At 47.7% G+C, this 26347-nt stretch overlaps 1 pseudogene across 1 annotated transcript; it reads right to left on the bottom strand.

Annotated features, from left to right (window-relative positions):
- Positions 1 to 1254: 1254 nt before the first annotated feature.
- On the bottom strand, positions 1255 to 2039 carry LOC307095005 (protein SET-like; annotated as a pseudogene). The gene has a single exon. The product of its transcript is annotated as a protein SET-like (transcript).
- Positions 2040 to 26347: the final 24308 nt, after the last annotated feature.

The following is a 26347-nucleotide window of genomic DNA, read 5'->3' on the forward strand; positions in this document are numbered from 1 at the left end:
TTTTTTTTAAACTATAGTCCGGCCCTCCAACGGTCTGAGGGAGAGTGAACTGGCCCCCTGTTTAAAATGTTTGAGGACCCCTGCTCTAAGACATATGTTTGAATTTCACTCATTCCTCAATGACTTACTGACTTCTTTGCCATATGGAATTCTTGCTTTTGAATTCTAAAAACAATATACTTTTTCTCTATGTTTACCATATGTACTAATTATAGCCCACTTATACCATACACTTAAAAGTGTAATCTGCATTGTTAACATCCTCCACCAGTGTTCTTTAAGTCTAAGCATTTAATAATACATTAAGTGAAGTCTAGGTTAGCAGTGTTGACAATTTCACCACACTCAAACTGTCAAAATGATGACATTGAACATGGACATAAGATATTTCAGTAGTACATCATTATATTTTACTAGTGATCAGGTACATGGATACATGCACATTAAAATTAAATTAATCCGGAAGTGTGTGGTAGGGCGGGACTTGGTGCGATTGGCCCCACACTCCCTAGTGCCAACCTCTCACAGTCCCTCCTTGGCCGGCGGTGCCGAGGCTTGAAGGGCATCTGTGTAATGGGTGGGGCCCCTCAGCCACTGGTTTGATTCCAGGGCAGGGCACATGCCTTCCTGAATCCCCTGGAGTGGTCGTGCAGGAGGTAGATGATTGCTGTTTCTCTCCTTCTCCCTTTCAAAACGAGGGCCTGGCCTGTGGAGATTGGGCTGAAACAGGCTCTCGGACATCCCCTGAGGTGTCCTGGATTTCGAGAGGGCAGTTCTTGGGTGACACAACCCAGAATCAGGCTCCCTCCTCTCTGCTTCTGGGGTGCATTACCTGTGAACCACTGCTGTCAGGTAACCACAACTCACTGGGCAGCTCCTGTGTTGAGCGTCCGCCCCGTGGTGGTCAATGCAGGTCATAGCTACCTGTCAGGAAGTTGGGCTGTTGCTTAGCCTTTCATATCAGTAGATTTTTAGCATACTGATACAGTAGCAATGAATGTGCTCAAGAACATTCATAATTAAACAGCTGAATTATTGGAAACGTAAGTTTTAAACATTTTTAAAGTTTGATATATGTGTAATTGATTTAAAACAAGCTTTAATTATATATATAATTATATATATATATAATTATATATATATAATGTATATGTATATATATATATTATATATATATATATAATATATATATTATATATATATAATTATATATATATATAATGTATATGTATATGTATATGTATATCTATCTATCTATCTATCTAGAGGCCCAGTGTATGAATTCGTGCATGCATCATCATCTTCTTCTCCTTCCCCTTCTTCCTCATCCATTTCAGGAACCAAGTAGTACTGTAAAGGATTTGGCCAAATGTCATCTTTGATGACTTCTCCTAACTCATCTTGACCTGCATCAGAATGGTCAGTAAACCAGGTAAAGAAGCTCCCTGGTTCTTCACGCTGTCTCTTCCTGCTGGCTTTATTCTGTGTTTGACTTGAACGTTTCGTCACATCCTTTCCAGATTTCCATTTGATTTCAGTGGACTATGAAGATGGATCACCACTCTCATTCAGAAGAAACTCTTTAGAGAGAACTTTATTTTCAAACTAAGGATTTTCATCACAATAAAAATCTGTTCTGTAACCTGATTTAATATCTTCAAATTCTCTCACTTCAACTCTTGTCAAATAATGCAGCGCCTCTTCATTCTCTTCCCCAAGTGGTGCAGACACTTGTGGATGGTTGAGAAATGTTGTTTCCCAAAAGTATGGGATTTTGGCGATCAATTCTGACCTCTTCTGAAAAACTGGCTGGCTGAGTTTGTTATATTTCTGTTCTACTTTCAAAATCTCCTCACCGGCTTGTTCATTGAGTTGTCTATTTCGTTTTGTACTTCATCAATATGTTCAATCGCTTCTTGGTATTCTTTTTCTCCCTTTGGCATGTCCAGAGGGGTCGGCTTATTCTCCTGCTTGGGGGCGGGAGCCAGTTTCCGTTTCTCTGTTTGAGGTGGGAGCTAGGACTGGCGTTTGGGGGCCATGCTGTGAGGCAAGTCCTAGGATCTGATCAATGGGAAGTCGCCAGGCTCAAAGGCGTGCTGAGCACTCACTTTTTCCATTTTTAAAATGAATTTAGGATTTAACCAATAGGAGGGCAGTTCAGCATCTAAGACATCTCTATTCACTTCACCCATTCCTTAAGGACTCAATTGGTTTCTTTTCCATTTGGAACTATACAGTATGTTTTGAATACTGAAAGGAAAATTGTTTTTCTCACATTTTATCTTATGCACAATTTAATGCCCACTTCCATGATACACTTTTAAGTGCAATCTATGTTGCTAATATTCCCCACCATTTATTCCTGGTGGTAAATACTCACATCATGATTAGTTTCAAAATGACAAAATGTTGGCACTGACCATGGGCCTGCTAGGATATATCAGTAGCACATCATTATATTTTATTACAAACATGCTGATGCACTAGGTACAAATATACTCAAGAACATTCATGATAAAATAGTAAGATAATGGGAAGTGGCAAGTTTTAATCTTTTTTTAAACTTTTATGTAAGTGTAATTGTTTTAAAATATACATTCAAAACTATATTTTTATTGATTTCAGTGAGAAAGTGAGGGGGGATATATATATAGAGAGAAAGATTTATGATAACAGAGAATCACTGATAGGCTACCTCCTGCATGCACCACAATATGAATCCAGTCCACCACCTGAGCATGTGTCCTGACCAGGAATTAATCAGAGACCTGCAGGGTCATAGGTGAACACTCAACCACTAAACCACGCTTGCCTGGCTCTCCTAAGATTTTCAGGGATCCCACGCAACCTGCAACCAGGGTAGCAATGAGCAGCGGCAGCTCATCCTGGCCTAACCCCTGAATCTGCGCTCAAGGCCTCCTTTCCTCTGAAAGCCCAGGGAGCTAACAGCAGCCTCGCTTTGGCTCATTTATTTCCCACAATGTTTCTAGAGAGTCAAAGGAGCCAGCTGTTTCCTGTTCTCTCTCTCTGCTGCTTCCTGTTCTATCATAAGGCCTACGTTTTTTCATTATCCCCAGTTTCAGTTAATGTACCCTCAAAATCTTCTGAACTTGGGCAGTGAAATCTTTTTAAACATGATGTAATGAACTCTAACACTACAGCCCAAGGTGCGGCCGACCTGCTCCAGGTGCTTCCTGTTCCTAAACACAGGTATACCTGGGACATCTTCTACAAAACAGACCAAGGCATGATTTTTCTTAGAGGACCTGGGAGAAAACGCGATGGTCTTCACTCAAATTGGTGTTGTTGAATCAAATAAATTTTAACACTCTTCTTTTTTAATTGATTTTTTAGAGAGAGAGGGAGACAGAGATACATCAATGATGAGAGAGATTCATTGATCAGCTCTCTCCTGCATAACGCCTACAGGGATAGAGCTTCCCAACCTAGGCAAGTGCCCTGACTTGGAATCCAACTAACGATACCTTGTTTCATGGATCCATGCCCAACCACTGAGCCATGCCATGTGGGCAAACTATCTTTTTTATTGTTGGCTCTATTACAAATAGACCCAATTTCCCCCATCCTCATCCCCCTTTGCCACCCTCTACCCTACACCCACCATTTCTAGGCATTTAAGCACATTATTGTCTATGTCCATGGACTATGCATATATGTATATACTTTTATTTTTGCTGCATTTAATTTGCTTTGCACAAAATGAATACAACTAATTGACTAAGCAGCTCCAGAACTATTAGTGTTCATTAATCAAGAAGTAAACGATGTCAGAAGGAACACTTTTCTTTTTTTTTTTTTTAATATATTTTATTGATTTTTCACAGAGAGGAAGGGAGAGGGATAGAGAGCTAGAAACATCGATGAGAGAGAGACATCGACCAGCTGCCTCCTGCACACCCCCCACCAGGGGATGTGCCCGCAACCAATGTACATGCCCTAGACCGGAATCGAACCTGGGACCTTCCAGTCCGCAGACCAACGCTCTATCCACTGAGCCAAACCGGTGTCGGCAGAAGGAACACTTTTCAATTCCTCCATACACATATTGTAAAGACAACAAACTCCTAACATATGTGACACAGGCTGATTTCAACACACAGAAAGCCTAAGCAAGACGGGTGAGTACTGAATATCCACATGGTCAGACCAGGAGCCATGCTCCAGGAGCTAGACTACACCTAGCCTGTTATTCACGCTGCCCGCATATACATCTGCCCTGTGAAGTTCACTGTCCCTTGTCAGACTGAAATCCAAGCGGCTCCTTCCATTTTCAGGCTCATCATTTCCAAGGTGGACCATTCACACACAGAAATCCAGGCAGTTCCAATATGCTCGCTCAGCTGTATTTTACATGACACCTCCACCAGCCAGGCTCCAGTTCAAATTCTGTACAGGAATTCCCATTGTCATCAAAGAACTCTCGCCCCCTCTGCACTACCTTGCTGCTGAAGTTCTTCTCACCCAGTTCTCTTGCCTTCAATGCTTCCAGGTCCTTCGCACTTGGCAATGCATCCCTGTCAGCGCCTCTGGCGCCCTCACAACCACTGGTGGAGTACTTCTGCAGCTCTTTGTGCTGACCTTGGGCTGCAGCAACAGGCACAAAGCTTTCCTTCTCCAGGCTCTGGACTCCTTTATTCCTTCCCTTCTGTCTCCTCGGTGAGTTTGTACTGAGTGTTCGGTTCTGTCACCCTCAAAGCTGTGCTGTGACCGTGGCCTTGGGATGAGGCTTCAGCTCCTGACACAGGGCGGCCTGCAGAAAGCAGCTCCCGGTCATCCCCAGGGCCTGGAAGCTGGCAGAGCGAGTGGGCAAGCCCAGCTTTCTAAAGGACCTTTTCTTCCTGCTTCAGTTTCTTCTCCAAAGTGAGCACAAACTTGCTTTTTAAGACCCTTCTGATCACATCGGAGCTAACATCCAAGCCGTCTGCCAATCTGCGAACTGACCAGGACTCTGGAAATCCCTCATGTAAATACAGGATCTGCTCCCTGGCTTCCCTGATCAGAGTCCTGTGCGGGGCCCCTCGGGGCTCCATTTGCCTCTGAATTTTCTGGAACAGGATGGCTTTTTTCTGTCTTCTCAGGGCGCTGGGGGAGCGAACCAATGGCAGAAGCCATGCGTGGGAGCAACATGGGTGGTTGAAGCGTCTCAGCTAAATCAGGGAGCGCCCAGCCTTGGTCTCTTTGTTCTTCGCACCAGGAAAGCTAACACCTACAACAGCAGCCCCTGAGCAAGGCGAGCTCTCTAAAAGGCCATGAAATACGTCCCTGGTGAAGGGACCGTGGTCCCAAAGGATCCCAACACCTGCCCCTGCGCTTCTGATGAGGGAAGAAGCAAGGCCCTGCTTCAGGCTGAGGGCCCAGGAAGGAGCTGGTACTGTTACAGAAAACTGGAGAGGAAACAAGCAATACTTAGAGAGATGGAGTTACATTTATTACGCGCGGGTCCAGAGGAAAATGTCTCTCATATTCTGGGCCCCACCATGGAGGAATTTTCTCTATTTATGTTCCCTAACCAGGAATACAACCAGGACCTCATGGATCATAGATCAGTGGTCAACCATTGAGATAAACCAGCCGGGCTATATTATATATTTTTTTAAATTTTAATATGTCTTTTTTGTTTTGTTTTGTTTTGTTTTTGTTTAAATAAATCTTTATTGTTCAGATTATTACAATTGTTTCTCCTTTTTTCCCCCCATATCTCCCCATCACCCGGTTCCCTCCCCCCCATTGTCCTTATCCATAGGTGTATGATTTTTGTCCACTCTCTTCGCATACCCCACACACAGACACCCCTTTCCCCCTGGGAATTATCAATCCACTCCCATTTTATGCCTCTGATTCTATTATGTTCACCAGTTTATTCTGTTCCTTAGATTTTGAATTCACTTGATTTTTAGAATCACTTGTTGATAGATATGTATTTGTTGTTCATAATTTTTATCTTTACTTTTTTCTTCTTTTTCCTCTTTTTAAAGAATACCTTTCAGCATTTCATATAATACTGGTTTGGTGGTGATGAACTCCTTTAGCTTTTTCTTATCTGTGAAGCTCTTTATCTGCCCTTCAATTCTGAATGATAACTTTGCTGGGTAGAGTAGTCTTGGTTGTAGGTTCTTGCTCTTCATCACTTTGAATATTTCTTGCCATTCCCGTCTGGCCTGCAGAGTTTCTGTTGAGAAATCAGCTGACAGTCGTATGGGTGCTCCCTTGTAGGTAACTAACTGTTTTTCTCTTGCTGCTTGTAAGATTCTCTCTTTGTCTTTTTCCCTTGGCATTTTAATTATGATGTGTCTTGGTGTGGTCCTCTTTGGATTCCTCTTGCCTGGGGTTCTGTGCGCTTCCTGAACCTGCAAGTCCATTTCTTTCACCAGGGGGGGGGAAGTTTTCTGTCATTATTTCTTCAAATAGGTTTTCAGTATCTTGCTCTCTCTCTTCTGGCACCCCAAAAATTCGGATATTGGTACGCTTAAAGCCATCCCGGAGGCTCCTTATGCTATCCTCACACTTTTGGATTCTTCTTTCTTTCCTCCTCTCTGGTTGGGTGTTTTTTTCTTCCTCATATTCCAGATCTTTGGTTTGACTCTTCGGGTGCGGTGGTCTACTCTGTATGTTCTTTATTTCAGACAGTGTATGCATAATTTCTGACTGGTCCTTTTCCATTTTTTTGGTATTCTCATTTAGGTCCTTGAAGGTCTCTTCAAGTTTCTCAGCGGTTTTTAGAAGATTCTTGAGTAACCTTATAAATATGGTTCTGAACACTGTCGTCCATTAGTTGGCTTTCATCTATCTCTCCTACTTGTGACATACTTAGATGTCTCCACATTTTGCTGCCTCCCTGTGTTGATGGAGTTGCTTTTTGTGGTCGGTGACCTATAGGGGCCAGTAGCTCAGCTTCCCCAATCACCCTAGGTGGTCGCCCTTTGTGGGCTGAGTGGAAAGTCTTGGTGTAGTTAAAAGCCCTGATTGCTGTTGGTACACTGGGAGGAATTGACCTCCGGTCCAATTGGTTGTGAGGGCCTGCTGTGTATAACGGAAGAATTGCTGTGCTGGAGACATAGTAGGGCTTTGGTGCTCACTGAGTCTGCCTCTTGAATGTGTCCCTTATGAGAGTGGTTGAAATCTGGTGTCGTCCACACCGACAGAAAAGTCACTCTCACTCTCCAACCGATGGCCGAGAGTCCCATAGGCGTCTGGGTCCCCCGCATGTCCCCAGAAACTGGAGTTCAGAGTGTTTGGGATTGTTGGTATCACTGGCGGGAATTGATCTCCAAGCCAGTTGGCTGTGAGGATCAGCAGTGTCTCCGCTGGGAGAGCTTCTGTGCCTAGTTTGGATGGGGCGGAGTCTCAGGGTGGTGCAGACAAGCTTTGGTTTCCCGTCTGCTCCGCCCTAAGAGGGGCGGTTTCTCCGTGCCCGAATTAATGGCTGCGCACCTCTGAGAGAAGGCAGCTTTCGAGCCTCTCCCGCTGCCTAACAGACCAGTTTCTCCCCAGCTGGGGCTGGGTTTCAGGGCAGACCGGAGGTTTTGTTTTACTCCCGAACGAGAAATCCAGTCACTGGGAGGGCTGTGCTCAGCTCGGATGGGGCGGAGTCTCAGAATGGCGCAGACAAACTTGGTTTCCTTCCGCGCCGCCCTAAAAGGGCCGGTTCCTCCGTGCCCTAATGGCTGTGCGCCTCTGAGAGAAGGCAGCTTTCAAGCCTCATCCACTGCCAAACAGCCCAGTTTCTCCCCGACCGCAGCTGGATTTCAGTGCAGTCGGGAGGTTCTGTTTTTCTCCCAAACGAGAAAGCTAGCCACACAGCGTCTGCTGCCCTCCTGCTCCGCGCGCTGTGAGCAAGCCTGCCGCGTATTCAGCCGCCCGCCCTTTCCGCGCTCACGGATCTTCGCACCTCCACAGCTCCTGAGGCTCAGCGTCCCCCTCTCCTCTCCTCTCCAGTTGCAGGTTTTCCACTCTGCCAGCTTTCTGGTGGTTCTGGACGGTGTGCGCTCTGTTTTCCAGTTGCTGTTTCAAAATTGTTGTGGTAGGCAACAGTTAGGTGTTTACCCTTTGCCGCCATCTTGGTTCTCCCTAATATGTCTTTTTGATCGTTGATAGTATTACAGATGTCTCCCATTTTCGCCTTTGCATATATTCTTTGGGGGATCTCTACCAGTTCTCCCCGCACCCCTCTCCTGGGAGGTCTGCCCATCTGTTCCAGTTAACCAGGCCTCTAGCCCCATCTTGTCCTTCCCCAGGGCCACTTGCTGAACCACATCACCTTTATTCACCAATGTCATTGGCTGGGATGCTAGCCTCCCCTTGGCGTTTGAGAAAAATACATTACCCACAAAGGAATGCGACTACGTAGGCGGAGCTAAAGGACACTTTGTGTCAGTGGATCCGGTTAGGGCGGACTTCCGCCTTCCTGCTCCTGGCAGGCATTTTGACCTCTTCAGTTTCTTCCAGGACTCACAGGCTTCAGCCCACTCGTGGTGAGTAGGAGGAGGCCTGGGAGGCAGCGTCCTTGCTGTGCGGAGTGTGTCTGAGGCTTGTTAAGCGTCCACAGGCCGGGTGGGGACTCCGCGCATCCCAGACTCCTCTCTGCTCACAGCGTTCTTTCAGCCTGACCCCACTGAACCCTGCAGCACCAGGGGAGGGGAGGTCTGAGTATCTGAGATCTGACTGTGGTTCTTCATAGGTTAGATTTAAGGGAAAAACAGTCATCGGGAGAGCCCTTCAGAGCAGGATTCAAGGCTGCCTCTATGAGTGTGGACTGTCAGAGTCTGGGCAATACTTGATTCTGTTTGAATTTGGCAAGCATTCTCTTGACCACACATGCTGAATAATAAGTAAGAGGGTGAGGAGATGATTACAGTGGGCGGGACTGTAGCAGTGCAGGTGTGAGAGAGGTGTGGTAGAAAGAGTGATGAGCACTTGGAGAGGGAGTGTGACTTCATGGCCAGAGCACCATGACATTGACATAAAAGTGAAAGTAGGGAGAGTCCATTTCTGGTGGAGTCTGGACGATAAAATAAGGGTAATTTTTGGATAATGCCTGGAAAGGGTGATGTTTTGGTGCTGCCTGCCATGTTCAGGGCTTGGATGACATTTATGTACCCACCTGCCTTTTGTAGTTGGGGGTGACACACTGATGGTTAACCTCATTCATCATGGAAGAGTTTACACTGTAGAAAAGCCATAGGAGTGTAGTGATCATGGGATGTCCGTCATCCTGAGGTCCAAACTCATTCAACAACCAAGTCCACACTGGAGAAAGGCTGTATGAGTGTCGTGATTGCAGGATGTCCTTCAATCAAAGCAGTACCATCACTCCACACCAGAGAGTTCAAACTGCTGAAAACCTTAGGTGTGTAGTGAATGTGGGAAAACTTTTACCCGCAATAATCACCTCCTTATCCACAGGAGAGTTAACACTGGAGAAAAGCCATGAGCATAATGACTGTGGGAAGTCCTTTACACACAGGTTTACCCTCATTCCACACCACAGAGTTCACAGTGGAGAAAAGCCCTAAGAGTGTAGTGACTGTAGGAAGTCCTTTAGGCAACGCAGTAACTTCACTCAATACCATAGAGTTCACAGTGGTGCAAAACCTTATGAGTGTAGTGAATGTGGGAAATCTTTTACCTGCAATAATCACCTCCTTATCCACAAGAGAGTTCACATTGCAGAAAAGCTATATGCGTGTACTGATTATTGAAAGTTTGTAATCTTTATTAATATCCGTGGTGTAAATACTATCATCCTTGTGAGGTTCAAACAGCCAAAATGATGATTTTGAACATGGACATGATAATATATTTCAGTAGTACATCATTATATTTTATTTTCAATACGCTGATTCAGTAGCACCAAATATGTTCAAAACTTTTCACAATAAAACAGTAAAATTATTGGGAAACATCAAGATTAAAACTTTTCTAAAGATTGATTTAAGTAGAATTTATTTAAAATGGACATTTAAAAATGTACACTTTTGAGTTTCCCTGCACGAGTGCATTGCTGATACCAAATTCCTGCTGACCTTATCAGAGCTTCATTCTCGGCCTATAAAATAATTGATCCAATAATACAGTCTGACATTGATATAGCTTACTTTAAATATTTCCTTGGAAAAAAGACACTTTTGAAATCCCATGAATGCTATTCTAGCCTTCCACCACTATCTGTCATCATGATGGTTTTGGTATCTATATATTCTCAGGTACATTATTGGGTTGTTACTTAAAATGTCACATATGTCTGACCGAGGCCAAACAGCTAAGTGGGTCAGTGGGTCAGTGAATAATTTCAATAACGGAAGGTTGCAAGTTCCAACCCTGGTCACATCAATTTCAAGAGTTAATCAAAGAATGTATAAAAATAATGGAACAAAAAATAGATGTCTCTCTCTCTCTCTCTCTCTCTCTCTCTCTCTCTCTCTCTCTCTCTCTTTCTCCAGACTGTCCTTGGGTTACTCGACATACGTCATTTTGTGGTTACGTTGCCATTTGCAATTTATTTATATAAAAAAGAATTTCTGCCATTCGATGTAAGGCATTTGCACGCAGTTCGCCCGGGAACTAGTTGGCCAGCGGAGTGGATGAATAAGTCATCACGGGGCGCTATACAAGGAAGACTCTGTCATTCAGTTGCCTTTGATAAGCTGTTTTGGATTGTGCTTCATTCACTCTCTATTGTTTGTATTGTTATTTTGAACACTTTTTGTCCTTCCATATGAATCCTAAGCATAAGGCAGATTCTTCTGTTGGCAGTGCTACAAAAAGAAGGAAAGCCCTCACAATGGAAGTGAAAGGAGACATAATAAGACGCTCGGAAAAGGGCGAAACACCTACAAACATCAGCCGGTTGCTTGGCTTAAGTCCTACAACTGTCTCGACAATCATCGACGATCAAAAGTGTATACTTGAACATGTGAAAGGATCTGCTCCTATGAAATCAACTGTGGTTACAGAGCAGTGTAGTGGTCTCATTATTGAAATGGAAAGATTATTACTGCTTTGGCTAGATGAGCAGTATCAAAGGCATATCCCAGTTAGCCAGATGTTGATTCAGGAGAAGGCTAAAAGTTTGTTTGAGGCCTTGAGAAAAGAAAAGGGGGAAGGGAGTGAAAGTGAAGAGTTTGTGACTAGCAAAGTTTGGTTTATGCGTTTTAAGGCTCGTGCTAATTTGCATAATCTTAAGCTGCCAAGGGAAGCTGCTAGTGATGATGCTAAAGCAGCAGGTGATTTTCCTAGTGCGTTGGCTGAGATAATTAGGGAGGGGGGTTACTGTGATAAACAAGTGTTTAATGTGCATGAGACAGGCTTGTTCTGGAAGCATATGCCTACACGTACGTACATTGGCAAGGAGGAGAAGACAGCATCAGGCCATAAAGCCAGCAAAGAGAGATTGACTTTGCTACTTGGGGCTAATGCTGCTGGTGACTTCAAGCTGAAGCCCTTGGTGTGTCTGACCGAGAATCCAAGGGCAATCAAGGGCATATGGAAGGGTCTACTACCTGCCATCTGGAAATCTAACAAGAAGGCATGGGTGACACTCAGCGTATTTGAGGACTGGTTCACAAACCATTTTGTGCCAGAAGTCAAGGACTACTGTGCTTCAAGGGGGCTGCCCTTTAAGGGGTTGCTAGTGCTGGACAGTGCCCCTTGTCACCCTGCTGATTTGAATGACTTTCATCCAAATGTCAAGGTGGTTTACCTTCCACCTAGCACCACCTCCCTTTTACAGCCTATGGGCCAAGGTGTCATTGCCTCTTTCAAGGCCTACTACCTCCGAAGGACATTTGCTATGGCTTTTAGGGCAATGAAGAAGGATAAAGAGTTGACTCTCAATGACTTTTGGAAATCTTACAATGTTCTTGCTGCTGTCAAAAACATTTCTGATTCTTGGGATGAAGTTAAGCAGATGAACTTGAATGCTGTTTGGAAAAAATTGTGTCCCCAGTTTGTGAACGATTTCCATGGCTTTGAGGATTCCGTTGAGGTTGCATCGAGAATATTGTTGAGTTGAGTAAGCAGCTTGATTTGGAGGTGGAGGCTGAGGACGTCACAGAGCTGCTGGCATCTCATGGAGAGGAGCTATCTACTGAGGGCCTCACTCAACTGAAACAGCAGTTCATTGAAGAGGAAGACACACCAACCCCAGAGCCCAGGAGATTTACAAGCACGGAATTAGCGGGGGCCTTTGCCATGATAGAGAATGCCTTGGCAAGGTTTGAGGCTCAGGACCCCAACATTGACAGGTACACTAGGGCTTCCAGAAGGGTCATGGATAGCCTGAAGTGTTACAAGGAGATTTGGGAGGACAAGAAAAAGGTATCCTTCCAGACGAGCCTCGAACTTTATTTTAAAAAGGTGGAGAGGCCTGCAACAGATTCCGTACCCTCTACCTCACGTGCTTCTCTGGACTCACCTGACCCAGGATCTCCAGCACCTTCTACAGGTTCTGCCTCTCCGGACTCACCTCACCCAGGATCTCCAGCACTTTCTGCAGGTTCTGCCTCTCTGGACTCACCTGACCCAGTGTCACATGCATCTTCTGCAGGTTCTGCCTCTCAAACCTCCTCCCCGCAGGAGCCTAGTGTAAGCCTGTCTTTCCCCACTTTGCAACGTCCAGTGTGCAAGGCAACAACAGTACTAAAGGTAAGGATAATCCAGTATTTACCCTTATATGTACGTATGTGCTTTATGCTTTTTATTATTTATTTACCACAAGTAAAGGTCAGGAATTGTTATTTTCCTTTTAAATTTTTTATTACTGTTTCACGTTATTTCTGCTGTGCATGTGTGCCATGTGAGTGACGTAGGTGCTTATGTAGGTGGGTTTTGACTTACAGTGAAAATTGCATTTTGTCGCGCCATAGGAACAGATCTCCGACATAACCCGAAGTCCTAGTATATATATATATATCAATTACTAGAATGTATAAAATTAATGGAACAAAAAATAGATCTCTCTGTATTTCTCTCTCTATACACACATACACACACACAAACACTCACACACACACACACAGTGGACAGATTATTATGATCTCTGAATGCATAATAATCTGGCCATTCAGTGGGCATATATATAAGACCCCTAGTGCATGAATTCGTTCGTGGGTGAAATCCGGCCAGCCTGACCAGGGGGAGGGGACATGGGCAGTTGTCCAGCATGCCTGCTGGTTGAACTCCTGGTCGCGGCAACAATTTGCATATTAACATTTTATTATATAGGATATATACTGAGTGGCCAGATAATTATGCATTCAGAGATCAAAATTACCAGGCCACTAAGTGTATATATACTACTGGCACAGTGCATGAATTTAGTGCATGGGGTGGCGAAGGAATGTTCCTCAGCCTGGCCTGCACCCTCTCCAATCTGGGATCCCCTGTGGAATCATGCCTAAACCAGCAGTAGGATATCCCTCTTGCAATCCAGGACCCCTGGCTCCTAACCGCTCACCTGCCTGCCTGCCTGATCGCCCCTAACCACTCTGCTTGCTGACGTGCTCGCTCCCAACTATCCCGCCACGCTGGCCTCGCCCTCAACTGGCCCTCCCTACCGGCCTGTTCACCCCCAACAGACCCCCCCTACCACCAGCCTGTTCACCACCAGCTTCCACCCCTGCTGGCCTGCTTGACCCAAACTGCCACCCGCCGCCTGCCAGTAGGCTCCCCCCCAGCTCCCCCGTGCTGGCCGGCTTGCCCCCAAAAACCCCCTCCCGGACTGCTTGCCCCCAACTGTCCCTCTGCCGACCTGTATGCCCCCAACTGTCCCCCTGCCAGCCTCCTTGCCCCCAACTGCCCTCGCCGCTGGCCAACTGGCCCCCCCTGCTGGCCTGATCTCCTGCAAATGCCCTCCCTTCCTGGCCTTATCACCCCTAACCACCTCTGTGTTACCCCACCACCATGGCTTTGTCTGGAAGGATGTCGGGAATGTCTCCTGGTCTAATTAGCATACTGCCTTTTTATTAGTATAGATAGGGGCTTGGTGCATGGGTGAGGGCTGGCTGGGCAAAGAGCTGAGGGTCGTTTGGGGATGGACTACAGGACAGCCAAGCCCCAGGCTTTATACAGAAGGATATCCGGAAGGTCTCCCAGTTGAATTAGCGTATTACTTTTTTTATTAGTGTGCATACATATATATATATATATATATATATATATATATATATATAGTATATCCCTACTTCTCTCTCTCTTTGAAATCAGTATATATGTTTTAATCACCTAGTCAGTCCACACACATCTGAACACCAGCACAGCCTAGGGACCTGTGAGGACAAGCAGCCAAGGTTCTCTTGAGGGCAGAGCATGCAGTGACCCAGAGAACAGTATGGGAGGTGCCATCTATGTCAGTGTGGCAGGTGGGGAACCCGGGCTGAGCTGCACAATCACACACAGGGGATCATGACATTAGTGAGGTCCCTGGGACTAAAAGAAAGCAGCCGGACACTAACAAAGATGTACAAATGAATTAAAAGGGAGTCCATCTCTGATGGTGTCTTTATGATATGATATGGGGAATTTTAGGATAATTTCTAACAGGATGGGTTGCTGTGATGCTACATGACAAGTGTAGAGCTTAGAGGCCATATATGTGCCCACCTGCCATTTCTTGTTGAGGGCTCATTTACCCAGTGAACACTAGGAATGAGACAGCACGCATCAGTGTCACCGGGACTTGAAAATCCCCACCGGCATGGGGAAAGGAGAAGAGATAAGGGTGATAGAGAAATGTATTACAGAGGTGGTGAACTAGAATTTGGAGTAAGAAACTGATTAGAAAACACTCTGTCCTCGTCATGGCTCATTTGTGTTACCAGTGAAGTTGTGCCTTTGGCAATGAAGCTGTGTGAGAAAAGTGTGGATCACAGAACTATGGGCAGCAGGTAATGCAGAGTGATGGCCTCAGCAAACTGGGATTGGAGTCAGAAGTGCAATGGGCATTGCTATGTTGTTTGGTGTCTTGGAGGAACAATTTGGAGGACAACATGGGTATTGCCTGACAAGACCAGAGTCAAATTCATCACATTCCCATTATGTGCAACATCTCCTCCTACCCTATGTTCCTGACACCAACTATTATTGAAAGGGGGCAGTGTGACTCCTATTTGAGGATGAGAGCACAGGTAACTTATATCTGTTCATCTGCCTTTATTGTTGTGGGAAGACACAGCATCAGTAAGAATATAAGGAGGGATTGACTTTAATGGGACCAAGTGGTGCTTTCTTCTCTGATGTGGGGAGTAGGAGAGCATATGCATGTGCAGGGTGGGTAGTATGGCAACTTGGAATCTCAAGAGAATCTTATCATGGGATGTTCTGTGCCCATTATGACAGGATATGGACTTTGAGGATGTGGCCATTGCCTTCTCTCAGGAGGAGTGGGAGATCCTTGATGAGGCTCAGAGACATCTGTACTGTGATGTAACGATGGAAGTGTTTGCACTTTTATCATTCGTAGGTAAGACCTTCACATCTCTCCTAGTGTCCTGAGGTGATGCCCACTCTTTATTTATTCTCCAGACTTAGCACTCTCTCTCTCTCAAAGCCAGACCATGGGCTCAGCTAATTTCCCCCACTGTCTTGTTAAATGGGCTGTGGCTGCCAGTGCTGAGCTGTGCAGAGAGCCCTGAGCAATAGACTCCATAAACCTCCCTGACACCAGTTCCCTCAGAAACTGCAGGAAGTGTCTGGGTGTCAGCAGTCTTACAAACAGCTTAATGGGTCCCTCCTGCTCTTCCACTCCAGGGAGGGTGACTCCATCCACATCCACGGCTTCCTATTCTACACCTTTCCTGTCGATAAAGACCCTGTGTCAGTTATCTTCTTTACATACATGAACCAGGGGCTGTTCTTGTAAGACCCTCCAATTATTGTTTGTAATATTACCTTCCCTGGATACAATTGCAGGCTGAATGCTATGGGCAAGTGATGGCTGCTCACCTCTGTTGTCTTTTCATTGATACTCAGAATATTTAGTTTGTATATACTTCTTCTAAAGGAGGTACAGGGAGAACCCTGGGTTTCTCCAGGGTGAATGTACGGGATGGTCCTAGAGGATGCTTAGTCCAGCTGAGTGGCCACTGAGGGGAAGTATGATGTAAGGATGGTGTTTAGATTATACCAGAAACCTGCTCCTGTCCAACAGTGTTTGGTGCAGGTTCCAATGGCCACACCTCATTTATACCTTTCTTTTCCACACTTGACACTTTGCTGATTTGTTCTTTCATCGGTGACTTCCTAGCATTGTCTACCTTCGCCTCTGTGTCCTTTTTTCATCACCAATTCCTCTGCACATCTCTTTCTGCAGTATACTACAACATTGACCTATGCAAGTGTTATAAGGAGCACATACATGCTTAAATACCCTTCATTCACCACCTTCTTGTTTATTGAATTTTACTTGTAACCAACCTTCTGCACAGCTTGCCCATGTCACCAGCAGGGAAGATCTACTGAATGCTGTTAGCAGCAGAATGAGCTGCACAGTCCGCTTCTCTTCCATGTGGTGCTTGCCATGTTTTTGCTCTATTTCTGTTGAAGTCTTTCTTTTTTTGTGATCTTCAGTGGTCAAGAACATTACAGTTGCATCTTATTAGTTCATCTTTCGGGTCTTTTATTTTCAGCCAATTGCATGTGACCAATGTATTATGTGCAACACAGTTTTATAACGGGACTTCCCTCTGTCACCACAGTCAACATTCATTTCCACATCATTCCTCTGTTTTCAGGTCCTTGGCATAAAATGGATGATGTGGAGGCCTATTATGAGCACAGTGTATCTGTACGAGACTCTCAGGCCAGGGCTTCCAAGACAGCTGCAGCCACCCAGAGGACCCATCTGTGTAAGCCGTGCTTCTCGGTGTTAAAAGATATTTTGCACCTGACTGAGTTACAAGTGGCATACTTTGAGAAGAATGTGTTCTTAAGTGATGCATGTGTAGGAGACTTGTGTTTCAGTGCAAACCCTCACCAGCACCAGAAGGATGCCTGTGGAGAGAAGTCCTGGAAAGAAAATATGGAGAGAGCTTCGCTGTGACAACTTGCTGGTTCTACTTAATGCGGTGCCTGAAGCTCGTACTGAGGTTGGGGTTGTCTCCCCAGCCATCTCAGGGCTTCTCCAGCACCAGGCCACTCTGAACACTGAGGAGCCACACAGTAACAATGAGATTTCACAGGAATGTCTCCGTGGAAAAAGACATCACCAGTGGGTTGAATGTGAAAGAGCTGCCAGCCAGAAACAGAAAGTTGCTTATCAGAAAGGTCTCAGCTCTGGAGATATGATTAATGACTCTAATAAATGTGGGAAAGTGTTCAGACAAATATTTAACCACCTACAACATGGGAGAGTTCACACTGTAGAAAAGCCCTGTGCGTGTACTGATTGTGGGAAGGTCTTCAATGAAATCCCTGCTCTCATTAAACACAACAGAGTTCACATTAGAAAAAAGTGTTATAAGTGCACTGACTGTGGGAAGTCCTTCAGTCAAAGATCTTACCTCGCTATTCACCACAGAGTTCACACTGGATAAAAGCCATATGAGTGTAGTGAATGTGGGAATTCCTTCAGTCAAAGGTGTCACCTCACTACACACCACAGAGTTCACACTGGAGAAAAGCCATATGAGTGTAGTGAATGTGGGAAGCATTTCAGTGAAAGGTCTACCCTCACTATACACCACAGAGTTCACACTGGAGAAAAGTCATATGAGTGTAATGAATGTGGTAAGCATTTCAGTCGAAGGTCTTCCCTCACTAAACACCACAGAGCTCATACTGGAGAAAAGCCATAAATGTGCAGGGAATGGTTTATTTTTCTCACTTATTATAAGAACACTTAAGGGGCTCTCTGAGACCCTTTACATCAATGTAAACCCCTTTTATGGGAACATACACTCTGCTAGATTCCTCATAAATTTGAGGTACAAGTGAGACTTGAAGGAGCTGCATTGTACTTGCTAACATGCCCAGTCCTACCACCCAAATGATGTCACTGTCTCTTTGTGGCTGAAGAGATTTCACTTCTAACACCTGACTCACCTGAGGAGTGTGCATCGGTCACCATCCCTGGATGCTCAGGGGAATGTGTTCTCTGTTCTCACTTCTGCTGCAAGTAATTATGGTTCATCCAAGCTCTTGTCAGTATCTTCATTAATTTCTCCGTAACTCGAAAACGGACCTGACCCAGGATTCATCCAGAGCAACCCTTCTCAGCTAAGAAGTGCCACCTTTTTCAGGGACATAGTGGTACTCACATTATGCTTTGATAAATTTGGAATGATTCTTATTCACCAACCTGCAAATCCCTTGCTCTCCTTTGCTCTAGTTTATGATCTTTTTAAAAGGTGTTTTTACATTTGTACCTTTAATTTTGGTTATACATGGCCACAGATGATTTGTAAATACAAATGTGATCTTTCAATATGTAGAGATGAATAGATATTGTGTTTATCCCAAAATTTATGTGGTTTGGAAGGGACAGCATAATGGCAGGAAATCACTTTTTGCCCAATATTGGCTTATTACTTATTGTGGCCCATGGCCTGAAAAGAAAGACCACGTGACTTTGTGCATTTAATTTTCAGCCTAGTGCCTCGATTATTGGTGAGGGCAAGGGTCAGTCTGAAGAGGAGACCTTTGCTCTGATTCTGTGACCAATATGAATCTTGTTCTCTGTTCATAGTATGTACTACATAAGCCTCAGCAATGTTTAGGGAACCTGCTCTCCATGTCCTGCAAAGGAGACATGTGCCAGGAAGTATGACATTTCATAGTTTGGTGTCATTTGTTTTATGTCTCTGAGGTGGAACCACAATTAGGACAGAAACACTGTTTCAATAGTGAGTGGGGAAGCCTGCAGTAAGTTATATGATAAATGCCTCTTCTGAACATAAGGCCACAGATGTTCTGGGGCCTGTGGCTTGTGTGATCTTTATGTGCAGACATTCTCAGGACCTCCCAAACTGTTTCGCGTAGCTGACGTCATTGGGCAGATAAGATAATCTAATGGTATTGTGTATTCCCTGTTCCCTCTGTGGTGTTGACAGAGCTAGAGGAAGGATAATCCAGCAATCTGTCCCAGGATGTGTCTTTCGTAAGCAGTCAGCATTCCTGTTGAATTTCAAGGCAATAGTTTTATTTTTTTAATATATATACTTTTATGATTTCGGAGAGAAAGGGAGAGAGAGAGAGAAATATCAATAGTGAGAGAGAATCATTGATCGGCTGCCTCCTGCTTACCCTGCTCTTGGGATCGAGCCCACAACCTGGGCATGTGCCCTGATCAGGAATCGAACCTTGACTTCTTGGTACATAGGCCGATGCTCAACCACTGATCCATGCCATCTGGGCTGACAGCAGTTGTCTTCACTGTTTGCCAATATTTGCTGCCACTGAGGCCAGGCTGATCCTCCCAAGAAATGAGAGAGATGGTCGTGTCTACATAGAGTTGCCATCTTAATTTTCTAACAACAGAGGGATATCTAGGGTTTATATGGAACCACATTGCAAGGCTTTACTTGGGTATATATATAACGGATGAACAAGGGAATGCACTTTTCTAATGTGCACTGTTTGGTGAGGATGAACATACATATAAAGCTGAGAAAACCATCACATGTAAAATAGGCTTCTCTGTTACCCAGATCCATGTTGGAAAAAAAGTAGGCTTACTGTTGTTAGTATGCCAAACACACAGTTAATTCTCTTTTTCATGTAACTATTTTATAGATTTTAAGCTGTATTTTTTTTTTACATTTTGAAAGCAAGGGAGAGGGAGAGAAACATCAGTCATTTGCCTCCTGCATGACCAATTATTGGGGATTCAGGAAGGCATGTGCCCTGACCTGGAAGCAAACCAGTGGCTTTCAGTGAGCATGATCACACCCAAGAAAATGAGGCACAAGAGGCCAGGGAGAGTTTATATTTGTGTTGTTATTTATAAATTACTGTATTATTTTCAGTAGAAACAACTCTATGTAAATCTACTTTTGCCACACCCTGTATTTACCTCCAGTCCTTTTGTAATCTTTCTGCCTCCCAGCCCTCCATGCAGGCATTGATTTACCTTCCTGTACAATAGAGTCATTCATATTTTTCATAATTTTATTGGCACTATAAGGTGAATTCTCTTTAACAAACACTGGCTTTCTTCGTGCTACACAGATATTTTCAGATTTGACACTATTATTTATGCAAATAGTTAATTTTTCATTTCTAGGGAGTATTGTATTCTATGGATAACCACTTAACTATTGAGCTGTCTATGGTTTCAGTTATTTCTACGTTTGCGGTTTTATAAATAAAACACCTGGGCCATAACTGGTTTGGCACAGTGGATAGAGCATTGGCATGTGAATGAGGCAGCTAATCAATGTTTCTTTCTCATCAATGTTTCTAACTCTCTATTCCTCTACCTTCCTCTCTGTAAAAAATCAATAAAATATATTAAAAACAAAATTTAAAAAAATAAAACAGCTGGGAATGTCGTATTCCCGGACCCGGGATCCAGCTTCACTGGGACCCAGGGACGCATGGCCTCACCCGGACCCTGGGGCGCGTGGCCTCTCTCGGACCCAGCGGTGCACGGCCTCGCCCGGGCCCGGGGGCGCATAGCCTCACCCGGACACGGTACCCAGCCTCACCCAGATCCAGGGGCGCACGGCCTCACCCAGACCTAGGATCCAGCTTCACCTGGACCCCGGGGCGCATGGCCTCTCCTGGACCCAGGGGCGCATGGTCTCACCCGAACCCGGGATCCAGCTACACCCGGACCCAAGGGTGCGTGGCCTCACCCAGACCCAGAGGCGAGTGGCCTCTCCCGGACCCAGGGGCGCGGCTCACCCTGACCCAGGGGTGCATGGCCTCACCCGGACCCAGGGGTGTGTGGCCTCTCCTGGACCCAGGGGCGCGGCTCACCCGGACCCGGGATCCAGCTTCACTGGGACCCGGGGCGCATGGCCTCACCGGACCCTGGGGCGCGTGACCTCTCTCGGACCCAGGGGCGCACGGCCTCGACCGGACCCGGGGGCGCATGGCCTCACCCGGACCCAATACCCAGCCTCACCCAGATCCAGGGGCGCACGGCCTCACCCGGACCCGGGATCCAGCTACACCCGGACCCAGGGGCGCATGGCCTCACCCGGACCCAGGGGCACATGGCCTCTCCTGGAACGAGGGGCGCAGCCTCACCTGGACCCGGGACCCCGCCTCACTCGGACCCCGGGGTGCGTGGCCTCTCCCAGACCCAGGGGCGCACGGCCTCACCCGAACCCGGGATCCACCTTCACCCGGACCCGGGGGCGCGCGGCCTCACCCGGACCCGTGACCCAGCCTCACCCAGATCCAGGGGCGCACAGCCTCACCCGGACCCGGGATCCAGGTACACCCAGACCCAGGGGCGCGTGGCCTCACCCGGACCCGGGACACAGCGGGGCTTTGTCTTCTTGATCCCAATTCCTGTCGGTCAATTCCCTCTCAGCAATTCCTTCGGCCATTCTCTCAAAGCTCCGGGGCGGCTGCCGCCGAACTCCCTGGGCGGCGGGCTCGGCAAAGCTCCGGTGCGCCCGGTGCGCGGCGGCGGGCTGGTCCGAGGTCTCTGCAGTGGCACTCGGGTCTGCAGCAGCGCCCAGTCGCTGGGCGAGCGCACCTGGATTCGGGACCCAGCGGGGCCTCGTCTTCCCGATCCCAACCCCCATCGGTCAACTCCTTCTTAGCAATTCCTCCGGCCATCGTTCTGGACGGCGTCCGCTCCACTCTCTAGCTGCAGTTCCAAAATTGCCATGGTAGGCAACAATCAGGCGTCCGCCCCACGCTGCCATCCTGGTCCTCCAGAAGATTCTCAAGTAACCTTATAAATGTGGCTCTGAACACTGTGTCGTCCATTAGTTTACTTTCCTTCATCCCTTCTATCCGTGACCTGCTTCGGTGTCTTTACCTTTTGGCTGCCTCCCTATAGCTCAGCTTCCCCAATCTCCCTAGGCGGTCGCTCTTGATACCCCCCTTTGTGGGCTGAGTGCAAAGTCTTGGTGTTGTTAAGCCTTGATTGCTGTTGGTACACTGGGAGGATTTGACCTCCAGTCCAATTGGCTGTGAGGATCAGCTGTGTCTATACCGGGAGACAGCCTTATTCAACCTAGACTTGCATAATTGTAAAAGCCTCTGTGCTCAGCTTGGATGGGGCGGAGTTTCAGGGTGGAGCCTACAGCCTTGGCTTCCCGTCAGCCCCGCCCTATGAGGTTCCTGTGTCTCAGTGTCCCTCTGTACTCCCTGCAAACACCTCTGAGAGAAAAGCGCCCTGGAGTTTCTCCCGCTGCTAAACAGTCTAGTCTCTCCCCCAATGAATCTGGATTCCCAGATTCTCGCCCAGAACTGGGTTTCAGTGTAGTCGGAACTGGGGCTCAGCGCAGTCTGGTGCTTTTGTCTCCTTCCCACCAGGGCAATTCAGTGGCACAGTCAACAGACCATCCTCTGCGAGCATTCCCGTGCGCGCCTCCGGAGCTCTGCCTTTCGCCACTTCTCTGCATTTCCGCCTTACAGCCCAGATTCCCCCAGTATGAGCCTGGCTTTCCAGGGTATTGCCCAGAACTGGGGTTCAGTGCAGTCGTAACTGAGGTTCAGCACGGTCCAGAGCCCCTGTCTCCTCCCCGCCAGGGCAATTCAGCGGCACAGGCAACAGTCCGTCCTCTGCGCACATTCACGTGCGTGCCTCCGCAGCTCTGCCTTTCGCCGCCCCACAGCCCAGATTCCCCCAGCATGAGCATGGCTTCCCAGGGTTTCGCCCGGAACTGGGGTTCAGTGCAGTTGGAGCTGGGGTTCAGCGCAATCTGGAGCTTTTATCTCCTTCCTGCTAGAGAACGCCGGCCAGGCCGTCAGCCGCCCCTTCCCCTCCGGCTCCATCCTCCCCGCACGTGCGCGTGCTGGTGTCTCCGCCCGTGTCTCCATACCTCAGGCTTTTACAGCTCCTCTGATTTTCCTTGTGGTTTTCTCTTTTCTTCTAGTTGTGGGCATTTCAGTCAGCCAGCTTTCCTGTGGTTCTGGATGATGTCCGTTTTGACTTTTAGTTGTATTTTTGAAATTGATGTGCCAGGCTGTAGGTTAGGTGTTTAACCTATGCTGCCATCTTGGTTTCTCAAGAAAGATTCTTTCTTTATGCTAAGCCACTAAAGCTTTAGGAGTGTAACATCTAGCCAATCCAAATGGTTATGAAGTACCACCTCTACTCTCTAGGAGGCATTGATGTTAATGTCACCCTAACATTAGAGGCCACATCTCCCCCTGGTTCCGGGGGAACCTAGATCCTGGGTCCGGGTGAGGCCGTGTGCCCCTGGATCCGGGTGAGGCTGGGTCCCGGGCCCGGGTGAGGGCGTGCACCCCTGGATCCGGGTGAGGCCACGCGACCCTGGGTCCGGGAGAAGCTAGATCCCGGGTCCAGGTGAGGCCATGCGCCCCTGGGTCTGGGTGAAGCTGAATCCTGGGTCTGGGCGAGGCCGTGTGCCCCTGGATCCGGTTGAGGCTGGGTCCCGGGTCCGGGTGAGGCCGTGGGCCCCTGGATCCGGGTGAGGCCACGCGCCCCTGGATCCGGGGGAAGCTAGATCCCGGGTCCGGGTGAGGCCGTGTGCCCCTGGATCCGGGTGAGGCTGGGTCCCGGGCCCGGGTGAGGCCACGTGCCCCTGGGTCCAGGTGAAGCTGAATCCTGGGTCTGGGCGAGGCCGTGTGCCCCTGGATCCGGGTGAGGCTGGGTCCCGGGTGCAGGTGAGGCCGTGGGCCCCTGGATCAGGGTGAGGCCACGCGACCCTGGGTCTGGGAGAGGCCACGCGCCTCTGGGTCCGGGTGTGGCCACGTGCCCCTGGGTCCGGGAGAAGCTGGATCCTGGGTCCGGGTGAGGCCGTGTGCCCCTGGATCCGGGTGAGGCTGGGTCCCGGGCCCGGGTGAGGCCACGCGCCCCTTGGTCCGGGTAAGGCCACGCGCCCCTGGGTCCGGGTGAAGCTGGATCCCGGGTCCGGGTGAGGCCACACACACCTAGGTCCGGGTGAGGCCACGCGCCCCTGGGTCTGGATAGGCCATGCGCCCCTGGGTCCGGGTGAGGCCATGCACCCCTGGGTCCGGGTGAAGCTGGATCCTGGGTCCAAGTGAGGCCATGTGCCCCTGGATCCGGGTGAGGCTGGATCCCGGGTCCTGGGGAAGCCGCGCGCACCTGGGTCCAGGTGAGGCCACGCACCCCCTGGGTCCGGGTGAGGCCACGTGCCCCTGGGTCCGGATGAAGCCGTGCCCCTGGGTCCGGCCGAGACCCAACCAGAGGGAATCGAACCTGCATTACCACCATTTGTCCACCATCCAGAGCTGAGGGGTCAGTGCCGACATGTACACATGAGGAACTGGTGGACATTGATATTGGGTCTCAAAAGAACTGTTGGTCCAGAAAGAAACTCACTACAGACTGATTCATTTGCCTGTCAGCATAACTATTATTGCTCACCTCACATGCAGTTCATATAAGTATATCTCTAGTGACACATGATCTCGCTCATCTAGGGGAAATGATGAACAACATAGACTGATGAACAAGAACAGAACCAGAAACAAGGAGGCATCGATCGGACTATCGGGCCTCAGAGGGAGGATAAAGGAGGGTGGGGGGAGGGGGGAGAGATCAACCAAAGGACTTGTGTGCATGCTTATGAGCCTAACCAATGGTTAAGTTCAACAGGGGGTTGGGGCATCCGTGGGAAGGGTGTGGGATGGGAATGGGGGGATGAGGACAAATATGTGACACCTTAATCAATAAAGAAATTTAAAAAAAAAGAGGCCACATCTCTGTTGTTATAGACACATGGATTTGACTACTAGTCCTGCCTTTTATTTACTCTACAATCAGGAAATCTACCTGGAGTCTCTGAGCCTGTATTTCCTGTCTATGAGATAGAGGTTTAAACCATCTTGGATGGACACATCACCTGTTTGCCTCCTGAATGCACCCTAACCAGTGCCTGTGGTTAACTCTGTAATGGAGGTACATACTGGAGTCAACCAGCAACCCTTCAGTCCTAGGGCCGACACTCTATCCACTGAGCCAAACACATTTTAAAAACATGCCCTTTTGATGTTTCCATTCATGCCTGCATTCCTGAAACAGAGTTCCTCCTGCCCTCCTTAGTGCTTCTTTCTTGGCAAATAAAATAACTGATGCATGGACACATTCTGCCTATGAAATAGCTTATTTGAAATCTATCCATATGAGGAAAATACTTATGAAACTCCATGAATCCTAGTCCAACCTTCCATCATTATCTACCATGATGGTTGTCCTTGTATCTATTTATGTGCAGGTACATTAGTAGGTTACTTAACATAAAATCCCAGATATGTCAGGCCATGCCCAGATAGCTCAGTTGGTCAGAGTTTCATCTCAATAACACCAAGATTGCAGGTACCATCTCCAGTCAGGGCACATGCAAGAACATTTCTGCCCCAGGAAGGACCAATCAAATCCACTGTAGAAAAGTACAGAAACAACAAATTAATGTTTCTCTCTGTCTCCCTATTTCTCTCTCTAAAATCAATATACATGTTTTATTCACCCAGTCAGTCCACACACATGTGAACACCAGAATAGCTAAGGGACCCCCTGGTGACCTGCAGCTAGGGTCCTCATGAGGGTCAAGCATGCAATGACCCAGAGAACAGTGTGGGAGGTGCCCCTGCTGTCAGGGTGGAGGGTGGGGAACTCAATCTGAGCTGCACAGTCACCCATAGGGATGATGACATCTGTGCTCCCTGAGACTAAAAGCTAAGGGTCCGGGAGTAGATCTGGGTCTTGACAGGCCCCTTGTGGTCTCTGCACCTTCCAGCCAGGGGGTGAGTCTGGGCTGTTTCAGAATTCATGTGGTTGAGGAGCTCATACTCCTCTCTGGTGTCAAGGCTGGGAGCAGCAGTGGCAGCTGGGCAGGTGGCTGTGGGCAGGAATAACCCAGGGCAGTTGCCAGGGAGAGCTGGTGCTGGACCATGTGTGTGGCCCTGAGGCCCGCTCTAGTCCCAGTTCGGGCTGGTGTCCGCTCTGTTCTTTGGGGCCATGGTTAGTGGGAAATGGAACATAAGTTACCAGGGTAGTCATGACCTTGGAGTCGGCATGTCCTTCAAGAAAACTTGTGACCCAGGCAGAGCCAACCTAGTCCACGGTAATTAAGTTCTCTGGGCATTGCCCTGCCCAGGGAGGGAGAGGATCTGTCTCTGCAGAGACTGATTCCCTATCAGCCCAGCAATTTGTTGCAGGCTTCAGAGACTCATGGTCCTCTCCTGGGAGGCAATTGTCTTGAAGTTTAGCCACTAAAAG

Source organism: Cnephaeus nilssonii, assembly GCF_951640355.1.
Source record: "Cnephaeus nilssonii genome assembly, chromosome: 24".
In the NCBI taxonomy this organism is placed as follows: domain Eukaryota; kingdom Metazoa; phylum Chordata; class Mammalia; order Chiroptera; family Vespertilionidae; genus Cnephaeus; species Cnephaeus nilssonii.